Source organism: Canis lupus, chromosome 22 (genome assembly GCF_048164855.1).
Source record: "Canis lupus baileyi chromosome 22, mCanLup2.hap1, whole genome shotgun sequence".
Classification (NCBI taxonomy): domain Eukaryota; kingdom Metazoa; phylum Chordata; class Mammalia; order Carnivora; family Canidae; genus Canis; species Canis lupus.
In genome coordinates, this window is record NC_132859.1 from 45548013 (window position 1) to 45560769 (window position 12757).

The following is a 12757-nucleotide window of genomic DNA, read 5'->3' on the forward strand; positions in this document are numbered from 1 at the left end:
TGCCCCTCACATTTTTAAAAAGATTTTATTTATTTATTTATTCATTCATGATAATGAGAGAGAGAGACAGCGACACAGGCAGAGGGCAGGGAGCCCGACGTGGGATTTGATCCCGCGTCTCCAGGATCGCGCCCTGGGCCAAAGGCAGGCGCCAAACCGCTGCACCACCCAGGGATTCCTCACAGGCTGTTTTAAATCTTGGCTCAAACCATCTCCTGCTAGAAGCCATTTCCGATATCCCAGATTAGGTGGAGTTCCATTTCAATGCCCTCATGTACCACCTCCTTATCCTTAGAAATACCTACTCAGATTATACTTTTGTGTGATGATTTGTCTCTCTTACCAGACAGTAAGTTTCATAAGAAAATACAGCTTTTTTTTTTACTTCCCATTGGATCCCTAGCATCTCTATCTGGCATATAGTAGTAAGAGCTTAATACTCCTTTAAAAAAAAATCTCGTGTCCCCGTTATTAGCGTCTAACTGGATACCCGGTACACGGTTACACGGTAGATGTACATTTGCTAAATGAACCATAGTATGAAAGATGTTTACTCATTTACAATAAATATAAAATGCAGAAGAGTCATCATTTGATGTGATTAAGGCATTCATACATAAATTGATATCTACACAAAATTCCAAATTCTCTCATCAACTTTTCCTAACCATTAAGACTGAAGAAAGTAACTTTCACTCCTTTTCTTTCCTTTGTTTCCTCTCTAGTGGAGTAAAGGGTGAGCTGTCTGGCTAGGAAAATCCATGTAGAGCCAGAATTAACCATAAGTGAGATTTGGCTTCTGAACCAATAGATCATGGGATCCTCATTAGAATAGTTAGATGTTTAGAAACCTTTTTTTCCCAAATGAAAAGCTTTGCACTATTTTTCTTTCCTTTCTGTTTTTTTTTTAAATATTTTATTTATTTATTTAGACCTCCAAGCAGACTCTGTGCTGAGCCTGATGTGAGGCTCTATGCCATCACCCTGTAATCATAACCAGACCTGAAATCAAGAGTCAGATTCCCAACTGACTGAGCCACCCAGGTGTCCCTATTTTTCTCTTAATTTTAATAGCAATCTCTTTGAAAATATTTCAGGGGTCAGAGGATATATTAAAACACATACATAAGTTGTTTTCATTTACAGGTTTATTAGGGCTGAATGACATGGAATAGTGTAAGCAGAAAAAACCAAAAATGTTACAAATGACTTCCTTTTTAATATGCTGAAACATATAAGTTTTTAGTAAACTTTTAATTCCAGATTGGCACTGTGGCAAGCTTATTGATTTTGTCATTTATTAATTTAGGAAAGGGAGAAGAGCCAAATCAAGCACAATTAAAAATGAATTGTTAGAAAACGGTAATTTTTGGATATAATGAAACATAAAAAGAAACTAAAAACTTAAAGAAGATAGCAGGATGCTAATTTTCTAGTTTTTTTTTTTAATTAATTTATTTATTTATTTATGATAGTCACACAGAGAGAGACAGAGAGGCAGAGACACAGGCAGAGGGAGAAGCAGGCAGGCTCCATGCACCGGGAGCCCGACGTGGGATTCGATCCCGGCTCTCCAGGATCGTGCCCTGGGCCAAAGGCAGGCGCTAAACCGCTGCGCCACCCAGGAATCCCTAATTTTCTAGTTTTAATAATGTATTATGGGTATGCAAGCTGTTACCAGTGGGAGAACCTGGGTGAAAGGTACAAGAATCTATTATTTTTTTTTGCAACTTCTTGTGTAATTATTTCCAAATAAAAAATAAATAAATTTAAAAAATAAGGACAACAGGAAAGATAGTAAATGAAGAAGGAATTTTTTTAAAAAATTTTTATTTATTTATGATAGTCACAGAGAGAGAGAGAGAGAGGGGCAGAGACACAGGCAGAGGGAGAAGCAGGCTCCATGCACCGGGAGCCCGATGCGGGACTCGATCCCGGATCTCCAGGATCGCGCCCTGGGCCAAAGGCAGGTGCCAAATCGCTGTGCCACCCAGGGATCCCAAGAAGGAATTTTTAGAAAGAGAATTTAATTATACATAGTTGAAGACTTTCTTTGCCAGATTTCTTTTTTTTTTTTTTTCTTTGCCAGATTTCCATAGGGTTGTGAGGAGTTAACCAAAATTTTAAAAATGCTTCCAAGACAGACAGACACATAGTTCACTAATAAAAATATTAGACTCTGAAAAGTGTTAACCTATTTTTAATGTTTGAACTAATGGTATTTTCTAGAGATGTATAGAGTGAAAAATAGTAGTGTTTGCAAAAAAACAACTTAATTTTGTGAAAACCCACAAAAATGAGTGTTTGCTCTTGAGAAAGGAAAACTTTTCTCTTGACATCATCAAAGAAAAATGTGAAAGATCTGATATGAAAGGAACAAAAATGTACAAATCCTATCACCTCATTCCTCAAAACTGTATAAACATTTGCAAGATTTTCCTTCATCTATTACATGTCCCTAGAGTAGCCAGCCTACACAGTCCTGGGGGCATTCACATGTCACAATATTCCATAAAAATCTGGGAACACATATCAATGTGCAAAGAAAGACTGCTTGTGAAATAATTCAGAGTGACACATTAAGGCAGGACCCCTTTGCCATGACAAACTGTTAGTGTCACGATTTTATCATATTCTTGGGAGCATTCAAAAGACAAAAGGTATTATCAACTCTTAAAACAAGTGGAGCAGTTTTTTTTGGTGCCAAATAGATGGCAAATATCCTATAGAGGGAGAAGCAAAAACAGAGAAGCTCCAAAACTGTCTCATATCATTATACCTTAAAGCTTATTAAAGCAACATAGACACTGGACACTTCACTTATATTTCCTTCTTAAATTAGAGTTTAGCGGGCAGCCCCGGTGCCTTGGTGGTTTAGAGCCGCCTTCCGCCCAGGGCTTGATCCTGGAGACCCAGGATCGACTCCCACATCAGGCTCCCTGCATGGAGCCTGCTTCTCCCTCTGCCTGTGTCTCTGCCTCTCTCTCTCTCTCTCTCTGTGACTCTAATAAATAAATCTTTTTAAAAAAATTAGAGTTTTAGCAATATGGTGCAAAGTAAAAAGGGAATTAGGGCTAGAAAGACCTGAGTTCAAATTCTAACTCTTCCAGCTACTAGTTTTATCGTAGGCTAGTCATAATCTCCTAATCTCAAGGTCTTTGTTACTAAAATGGGTATAATGATCCCCATATCTCTGGGCACCTGAGTAGCTTAGGCGATTAAGTGTCTGCCTTCAGCTCAGGTCATGATCTGGGAGGGCTGGGATTGAGCCTGCTTCTGGTTCCCTACTCAGTGGGGAGTCTGCTTCTCTGTCTGACTCTTCCCCCATCTCGTGCTCCTCTCTCTCTCAAATAAATAAAATCTTAAAAAAATAATAATCCACAAATCTCAAGGTTGGTCTTAGTACTGAAAGGGATAATTATTTAGGTGCCTAGCACAATGCTGTGCAAAGAATAGGTAGCAATAAAGGTGAGTTCCTTCCCAGCTTTCCCAGAAGACACAACAAAATGTTTCTTTCTCTAATAGTTTGCTATATGTCAAAACAAATGGCTAAGGGTTAAATAAAAAGGGCAAGAGAATCTAATCCTACTATTATCCAAACAATTGTTCTATTGTTAAATAATTATGCAGTTATATAAACTAATATTTAATAAACATTATTGGATTTATTAGTATTATTCAGATAATGCATTAATACCTGAATATGTCCTCTCTTTTGCAAGTCGGCTTTTTATTTTGACTTTAACTGATTTAGCAAAATAGGCCACTAATTCTTTTATTCAGATCATAACAGTACAATCTTTTGGAAAGATTAAGCTCCTCCTTTTTTTTTTCTTTAAGATTTTATCTATTTATTTGAGAGAGAGAGTGTGCTAGAGACAGCACAAGTCGGGTGGAGACTCCCGCTGAGCAGGGAGTCTGAAGCCAGGCTGGATCCCGGGGGACCATGACTTGAACAGAGGCAGATGCTTAACCTTCTGCACCACCCAGGCGCTCCATACTTTTCTTGATCCCAGGTTAAAAAAAAAAAAAATCATAGTTTTAATGTTTACTCATGAGTCTGAGAAAAAGTGACGGAAAAAAGAAATGGTAAAAAGTTAAAGAATTTGTCTTTCAAGGCTGATGGTGTAATTCTCCCTGTGATGAAGCACCTGTTTATGTCTGTCTGGAGACCAACGTTCCCTAACTCAGGCCTGGAACCTTCCCGAAGAGTGCCATATTCCCAGGCCCCACCAACTCCAAGAGGTGAGCAAGCCTTGGAAAGCGTAAGAGGGGACGGCACAGAGAGCCCTGGGAAGGCTGTAGAGGCGGGTTATTCAGCAGGTTCTGGAACCTACAGTCCCTGTCTGTAAGGCTGTGTCTAAATGCATTTGGTGCCTTTTCCCCAGGAAGCTGCTCGGCGATCACTTCCCTCTAGAGGTTGGTCCTCCAGCCGTCCTATCCAGAAAAAGGGGTCTCGCCCACACCACCCTCATCCTTCTTCTGTATTTCCTGCACAGCCTCACCAGTCTGTCCTTACCTTGTCCGTCTGCGTAAACCCCTCCACCCTCCTAGAAGGTAAGCGTCCCCAGGAGCCGGGTGGGCCCTGGCCTTTCCCCAGCGCCTGGAACCTGCGTCTCGAGGGGCACTTCGGGATCGTGCGTGTCTCGCAGCTGTTTAACGGCCTCTACGTCCCGCCATTCTTCTCCCTCCCCCAGCCCCTCGCCCCGCCGCAGTCCTTTCCGGAAACCATTTCGAAATCAGGCGTTTTCATTCTGGAGATAAGGCTTCTAGCGTTGCCGCGACCCCCCTCGCTCCCGCTCACCCGTTCCGCGCAGTCGGAACCGCCGCCCGGCCCGCTCACCCAGGCCTTCTGGGCCGGACAGTGTAGGGGAGACCCGGGCAGGTGCAGCCTCGAGCCGGCGCCCGCCTCAATTCACCTTCCCGGCTCGCGGTCCTCCGCGGGCTCCGGGGAGCCACCTCGAGGCTGCTCGGGCCTCGGCCCTCCCTCCGGCGGTGGCGGCTCCCGGGGCGGCGCGTAGCCGGGGAGCCGGGAGCCGGGAGTCCCGAGCCAGGCCCGGGCCCGGCCGGCCCCGCAGCGCGCGCCGCCGCGGCCGCCGACTGCTTCCGGGTGAGCGGGTCACCGACCCTGTGGCCCCGCCCCTCCTCCGCCGGCCGCTCCGGCTGCGGCTCCTCCCGGGGGCAGGTTCCCGCTGTCTCCGTCTCAGCCGCCGCGCCGCGGGGCCGCCGGCGTGACCGACCGACCGGACGCGGGCGCCGGGAGCCGCCGCGTCCAGCCCGGGAGCCTGGGACCCAGTCCGCCGTCCGCCCGTCGCTCTCCGCCCCGCCGGCTCCCGGCGGCCGCCCCGCGCCCGGCCCCTTCCCGGGCGGCGCCGCAGCGGCAGCGGCAGCCGCAGCCGCAGCCGCAGCCCGCGCCCAGGGGCAGGTAAGGGCCGCCGCCCCCGCCGCCCCGCCGCCCCGCCGCCGAGACCCCCGGCCGGGCCTCCGCCGCCGTGCGAGCCGCGCGCCGCTGACCCGGTTGGGGGCCGGGCTTCCCCACGGGCTCCGGGGCGTTCGCCGGCCGCACGCCTAGTTCCTGACGCGCCCGCGGTCTGGGCGAGGGGAAGGGGCTGCTCCCTTTGTGGGAGGTTGCATCGGCCGCTGTCCCTGTGCCTCGGGTGCTCGGCGCTCGCCCGGCGCCTCCCCGGCCCACGGAGCCAGGCCGGTGGAGGGCGGGATATTTTTATGGGATTTCTTCCCTTCCTCCTCGACCCGAACCAAGGCGCGGGCGCAACCGGCGCTGGGTCGGAGCGGGCGTTGGGGTTAATGCTTGACTAACGCGGGGCGTTATTCACACCCAGATTGTTAACTTCCACGCTCCAGTCGGGCCTGCTTCTCCTGCCTGCGGACACACAGCAGGAAGCAGGCGGACCTAACGCGACGCACCTCTTTTCCTTAGAGGGAAAAAAGTTCAAGTGTTTGCTCTACTTTGCGACCGTGCGAGATGCAGATACCGGGCTGCTGAGACACAGCTAAGGAAACGCTGCCTCCGAAATTTTAACTGTTGGCAGCGCATTTTCTCTGAGTTTCCATTTAATGACTCAGCATTTCTGCAGAAATCAGAACATCTGCAGAGTAGGTTAATTGACTAAAAGGTAACAGGTAAGAATGCCTTGAGTAGCCATTAATTTTTTATGTTATTGCAATGGGAAGAGAACGTGGATGCAGTAAATGGAATCAGAGGGATGGTGAGCAGGTACAGGTGGGCGACTTCATATTGAAAATAACATTTTCCCCGAGATCACATTTGGGGATGAATTTATATATGAAGGAGCAATTGTAGGAGAATGCAGTGTTGCAGATAAGAGATGGTTGGCAGACACTTGAGGTTCGCTGTGGTTTGGAAGTCGTGCAGAATTAACCCTGTTTAACCAACATCATGCTCTGTTTAACAAATATAGAGATGGTGACTTAGTATTATATTAGAGTAAGAATTTCAGAAAGTGTGATTCATTTAGAAAGTTAGGTCACTCACTCTGTGACTCATTGATACGGATCTTAAAATTGGAATAGAGGAAAGCTAGAAGTTTGTTCCTGCCTGTTTAACTAGATCCCTTCAGTCATTTCATGAAGTGTGTTTTGCCTTGTTAAGTTTATTCCTGGGATATTTATTGTCATGAAGTATGGTAAGGAAATAAAAACCGAACTTTTGAAGAATATTTGGCTTTAGAATAGTTGCTAAGTAGATTGTTGTAATTATATCCCCTGCCCCGCCCCCCACATTTTTTTGCCGGATGAGGGAAGATAAATGAAGGGATCTAGAAACAAAATAAATGTCAGTGAAAAGATATTAAAAAAGTTTACTAATCAAAAAAAAAAAAGTTTACTGAAATAATCTACAGCATGTAAAATAATCTTTTGAGTCTTTTGATTCACCTATTTTGTGAATCCTTAAAAATGTGGAATGAGACTACCTGAGTTCTTATGTAACTTCTGTTATAGAAGAAAGTGTATTGAAGCTGTGATTTATTATTGGAATGAACTTTTTATTGCTGAAATGTAATTTGATAATTTTTGGCTTTAAAAATGTTGTTAAGCAAAATAACCTTGAATCATAGAGCACTTGATATTTTTAGCTTTCTTTTTCTTCTTTTGGGAATTCAGCTTATATTACCTTGATTTTCATTTGTAGGAAACTTTAGTTATCGGCTATAAAGTAATGGTAAGTTGGTCTTACTTACCAGATTCCTTTAATTACTTGACTGAATTTTGGCATCTTATTTTCTTGGATATCCATTCTTATATACAGCGTTCCCTAATGTTGCTTTTGATTTTTGTCCAGCTAACAGTGACTTAATTCAGTTCCCAGTAAACCGAGATTCCCTTTTGGAAAATCCCTTGTGGAAACCACCATAACTAACAGTTTTGATAGGTAGACATGCAAAAGAAGCCTTCTTACGTCATGATTTAAGCATCTCCATAATGAAGGAACAAAGTGATAGGAGGGTGTATTTGGCAAGTAGATTCTTTTTCTCTCAAAACAAAACCAAAAACATATTTTTACTAGAAATGAGAGTTGTGTCTTGCTAAGCTCTTTGTGAATTGTTTCACTCTGCTCTTGGTGTAAAGAGGAACAGAATCGATGATGTGTAGGAAAAAAAAATTCTCCCAGCAGTGTGCTAGGAATGTTGATGAGGATGATTTAAGAGGAAATACAATTCCTCTGTCTTTACCATTGGGACACTATCCATTGCACCTACAAAACAGAGGCCATTTCATAGCCTTTTCCTTTTAGGTAGTTACTTCCTTTCTGGAGACTGACTCTAAATGGAGAGATGGACCTTTAACCAGGAAAATGTACTGCCTTATCCGATTTGCAAACAATAGACTTTATAACCATTATTCAAAACTCTACTTTTAAAATCAGAAGGCAGGGATTGAGCAGAATTTGCCCTGTGAGTAAAATAACTCACTTTTTCCTTCATTTTTCCTTTTAAGATCCTACATAGACACCTTTGGACTGATTTTTTTTTTTTTTTTTTTTTTTGTGTTGCACGTTGCACTTTTAAAACTTTTTGCCCTACAAGAAATTAGGCCACACTTAAAAGGAATCAAACAATGGACTAAAAACTGGGTTTACTATAAGTTTTATTTTTTTATTATTTCTTTATTCTGTTTCTTGGGGGAAGTCTGAGATTTGCTAAATATGTATGCTTTTGTTTTGGTCTAATAGTAGGGAGAACAGTAGATAAGAGTAAAAATGATTGAGGAAAGGGAAAACATGGCATGCATACATAGGAAGAGAATGTCCACTTCATGGGTACAGTAGATTTGTGGGACTTTTTTTTTTTTTTTAAAGGTTTATTTATTTATTCATGAGAGAGACAGACTGAGAGAGAGGCAGAGACACAGGCAGAGGGAGAAGCAGGCTCCTCGCAGGGAGCCCGATGTGGGACTCGATCCCATATCCTAGGATCAGACCTGAACCTAAGGCAGGCGCCCAACCGCTGAGCCACCCAGGTGTCCCTGATTTGTGGGACTTTTAAAAATAGATAAAACATTTATAAAGAGAATGTTATATGGTGCAAAGGAAGCCTCCTTTACAAAACAAACTTCTAGCCTTTTCTCATTCCTGTGTCCTCCAATCCAAGCAACCACTGTGAATGGTTTCCTCTATGTTCTAATCCAAATTTTCTATTACATATGTAATCACCTATCTTTAGGAGAACTTTCTTCTTTCATTCTTACCTTTGACACATCTTAGGGATTTTTTTGTATTAGCACATGTGTCCCTGTGGGTTTTAAAAAAGACCGGATGTCCTGCATAGTGTAGACAAACCATAATTTATTGTCCATGATTTATTATACCATTCCGTATTAGCAGACATTTAGGTTGTTTCTAGCTTTCTACAAATGTTGCTATAGTGAACAACTAGTATATGTCTTTGCACTAGTCCGCAAGTATGTATATGGAATATACTTCTGAAAGAGTGATTGCAAAGTTGGGGCTTAAGTTGAGGAGATTCATAAATTTGTTTCAATCTTATATTGGACTTTATAATAGAAGTTATCTTCTTTCTCAACCTTGTGGAGAAAGGAGCTCTTTATCCTCTCCATTTTAAAAAATAGTAACTTGTATTTTATAAAGCAGTCTTAAACATTTCAGAGTGACAGGTGGTTAATTTTGTTTGTACTGGTAAAGGTAAAAAATACTGTAGCTTGAAGACTGGTGTTATAGGCAAACCATTTATATTTGGTAATAGTTAAATGAATACATTTTGTAGTCAGTTGGTTGTTTTGGGATTTTATGACCATATCAATTAAAAATATTGTATATGGTTTAACTTCTTGCCCTGCTGAAATCTGCTACTATATTATTATGCAAAGAAATCAGTCCACCTTCTGTCTTCCTTTACCTTTCACATCCTTAGTCTATTCATAATAAAATAAACCTCTGTAGAGTTTGAGATTCAAAAATCCTTTTGCAAACCAGAGTGTTACTGATGGATTAATTTCCCAAGGCAGGGGATAGGTACAGATTCAGTTTTTATTCTGTAAATTGTATGTGAGCAAATTAAGCATTTAAAAGTTCAATTTCTTTTTTTTTTTTTTTTTAAATTTTTTTTTTAATTTTATTTATTTATGATAGTCACATAGAGAGAGAGAGAGGCAGAGACATAGGCAGAGGGAGAAGCAGGCTCCATGCACCGGGAGCCTGACGTGGGATTCGATCCGGGGTTTCCAGGATCACGCCCTGGGCCAAAGGCAGGCGCCAAACCGCTGCGCCACCCAGGGATCCCTAAAAGTTCAATTTCTGTATTATACAGCTCACTCATGACCAGGAGGAGGGGGCTTCAGGAACTTTTGCCCTTTTAAAATCAGAGAGGCTAGAGAAAAAAAAAATACTGAGGGGCTAATGTCTGATGATGAAGTTGGAACTTATGAGTGGCAGTTTCTCTGGCTGATGCCCAGGGTCTATTTTGAGGCCTTGTCAAAGCTTGTCTGACAGAACCTACCACATAACTGTAATCTGTCCTGGCCCTGCTGCAAGTCAGGAAGGCCTGCGGTTTAGGAAAAGTGGCAACCACAGAAGAGTGAGCTTATAGAGGACATTTGCCTTCAGACGATTAAGGCTAAGTTTTGGGGTGAAAATCTGCTTAGTGTGCATATTCCAGGATCATTTTTTCCCCCTTTTTGTCTTCCTTTTTAAAGAATGATTTTTAAGCATGATTAAGGAAAACTAATGAGGAAGGTATTTTAGAAGAATGTGCAGAAGGAGGAGCACAGTATTGTACCAGTATTGATATGTTTTGGGTTAAGGGTGATCAGTCAAATGTTTTACAACAGGCAAACCATTACTGATACTGGCATAGGGAGGCCATAGCCCTAGTTGAACTAGTTTAGTTCAGAGACTTACACATATATATATCTTTGGATCAAAAGGACACCAGGAACAAAAGACTATTTTACAGGATTATTTTGGGTTCATATTCTCTTCTTCCCATAGAACTGCTACAGTCTCATGTACATTATCATGAAGTTATCTCTTTAAAAATAACTCGAGGCTGTTACCAGATTCTATCTCCCAGCACAGCTGCCTCTGTGTATCATGTGCTTTCTCATGAAGACCTTGGTATTTTCTATACTTAGTGAGTGAGGCACTTGAGTTTAAAGTTCTTTAACTGATTTTACTTCTTAGGCTAGAAAGCTGTTTAAAGGGCTTAGTGCTCTACCCATTTATTCAAGGTTTCTGTCAGCATATTAAACTGCAGCCTTGTATTACAGTCAAGGTTGTTTGAAGAATTCTGCATGCAGTGCAAACTTAATTTACAGACTCAAAGCCTGGAGATGCTTTCCTTTCTTTTGCTTTAGATTAGGTTGTAACTCCAAGAAATTTGGTTTTTCCTTGCCCTCAGAAATTTGGATTATTTGCATTTGGTAATGACAATGTATTTAATAATGTATTCGGTGTAAGGAGAAAAAGTAAACTTGAGAATTTTTCCTTTTTTTTCTTTTTTTCTGTTCCTGTTATCTGATTTATTCCTATTATCCCTTCCCTGTCTCAGGTCTCAGCCTTCCCCTACTGAAAAAACAAAACAAAACAAAACAAAACAAAAAAGAGGATCGTGCAGAACAGAAAGTGGAAAAGAGGTTGGGAAAAGCTTTGGAGTACAAGTGTGTCCTCAGAAGTGAAATATTAAAACTCTTTTTTTCTTTTTTTTTTTAAGATTTTATTTATTTAGTCATGAGAGACAGAGAAAGAGAGAGAGGCAGGCTCCATGCAGGGAGCCCGATGTGGGACTCGATCCCGGGACTTCAGGCTCATGCCCCAGGTCGAAGGCAGGCGCCAAACAACTGAGACACTCAGGGATCCCCTAAAACTCTTCTTAAAAAAAAAAAAAAAATCATAGTTCAACTTTTTCATTGTTTTCACTTTGAACCTTGTATATCCTAGTTGTTTTTTTCATTACAAACACCGAAATCTTAACTAGTTTTGATATAACATAGCTTTACTGTTTTAGGAAACTAATTTTAGAGTTACTTTTTCTGATCACTTTGTTATTCTTTCTGTATCCCCCACTTTCCTAAGTTGAAACATTTTAACAACCAGGAGCACTCTTTTGGCTCTGTTTTCCAAGTAAGATAGAATATACTATATGCAGACGATTAGGATGTTAAAATATTTATTTCCCTGTTAAATGGTTTAAGTAATTTATGACAATAAAAAAGTACAATTAGTAAGCATACATGTTGTTGCTATTTAAAAAAGGGGAAAAAAGAAGGATTTCAGTAAATTGACCCAAGGATTTTCGGATTAAAGATAGAAAAAAAAAAATCAGTTTTAGATTAGATGTCTTTTTCCTTGTCATGGATATTGCCATATCTAAGTGGATAGTCAAAGAAATGAGACAGTCATTGTCTGCCTGTCTTACCCCAATGCATGGTTTATTATCCATCCAAATGGGTTTTTAAAAAAACTATGTTAAAATATGCATAATATAAAATTTACAGTTTTAATCATCTTTAAGTATACAATTCAGTGGTGTTAAATACATTCACACTGTTGCACAGCCTTCATCACCACCCGTCTCCAGAACTTTCTTATCCCAAACTGAAACTCAGCTCCCGTTAAAAAATAACTCCTTGTTCCCCACAGCACCTGACAACCCCTATTCTTTCTATTAATTTGATTACTTTAAGCACTTGATGTAAGTAGAATCATGTATTTCTGTTCTGTGACTGGCTTGTTTCACTTAGCACAATATCGTCAAGGTTCATCCAAGTTATAGCATGCATGAGATTTTAGCTCCTTTTTAAGACTGAATAACATTCCATTGTATGTATATACCACATTCTGTTTATCCCTTTGTCCGTAGATGTACACTTGATTAGCTTTTACCACATTGTGAATAATGCTGTTGCGAATAATGCTGCTATCTATGAATACGAGTGTGTAAATACCTATTTGAGTCTCTGCTTTCATTTCTTTTGAGTTTATACCCATAAGTACAATTGTTGGATCATGTAATAACTGGGTGTTTAATTTTTTGAGGAATTGCCATACCCATTTTCCATAGTGGCTGATCATTTTACAGTCCTACCCACAGTGTACAGGGGTTCCAGTTTCTCTGCATCTTTGACACACTTGTTTTTATTTTTATTTTTTTAATAATAGCCATTCTAATGGGTGAGGTGGTGTCTCATTTTGGTTTTGATGTGTATTTCCCTAATAATTAGTGATGTGGAGCATCTTTTCATGTGCTTCTTGGCCATTTAT

The 12757-nt window shown here is 41.4% G+C and overlaps 1 protein-coding gene across 34 annotated transcripts in view; it reads left to right on the forward strand.

Moving 5' to 3' along the window:
- The first annotated feature begins 1901 nt into the window (after nt 1-1901).
- The window catches only part of LRRFIP2 (LRR binding FLII interacting protein 2), a 110178-nt gene continuing 99322 nt past the window's right edge, over nt 1902-12757 (forward strand). For 6 of the 34 annotated variants that reach the window (XM_072793416.1, XM_072793412.1, XM_072793408.1 and 3 more), the window contains exon 1: nt 5170-5425. The gene's annotated coding sequence lies outside the window, so the exon portion shown is untranslated. Of the gene's footprint in view, nt 4558-5168; nt 5426-5575; nt 6142-12757 lie in introns of those variants that run through there. The other 28 variants (XM_072793418.1, XM_072793419.1, XM_072793417.1 and 25 more) reach the window with 18 other exon arrangements.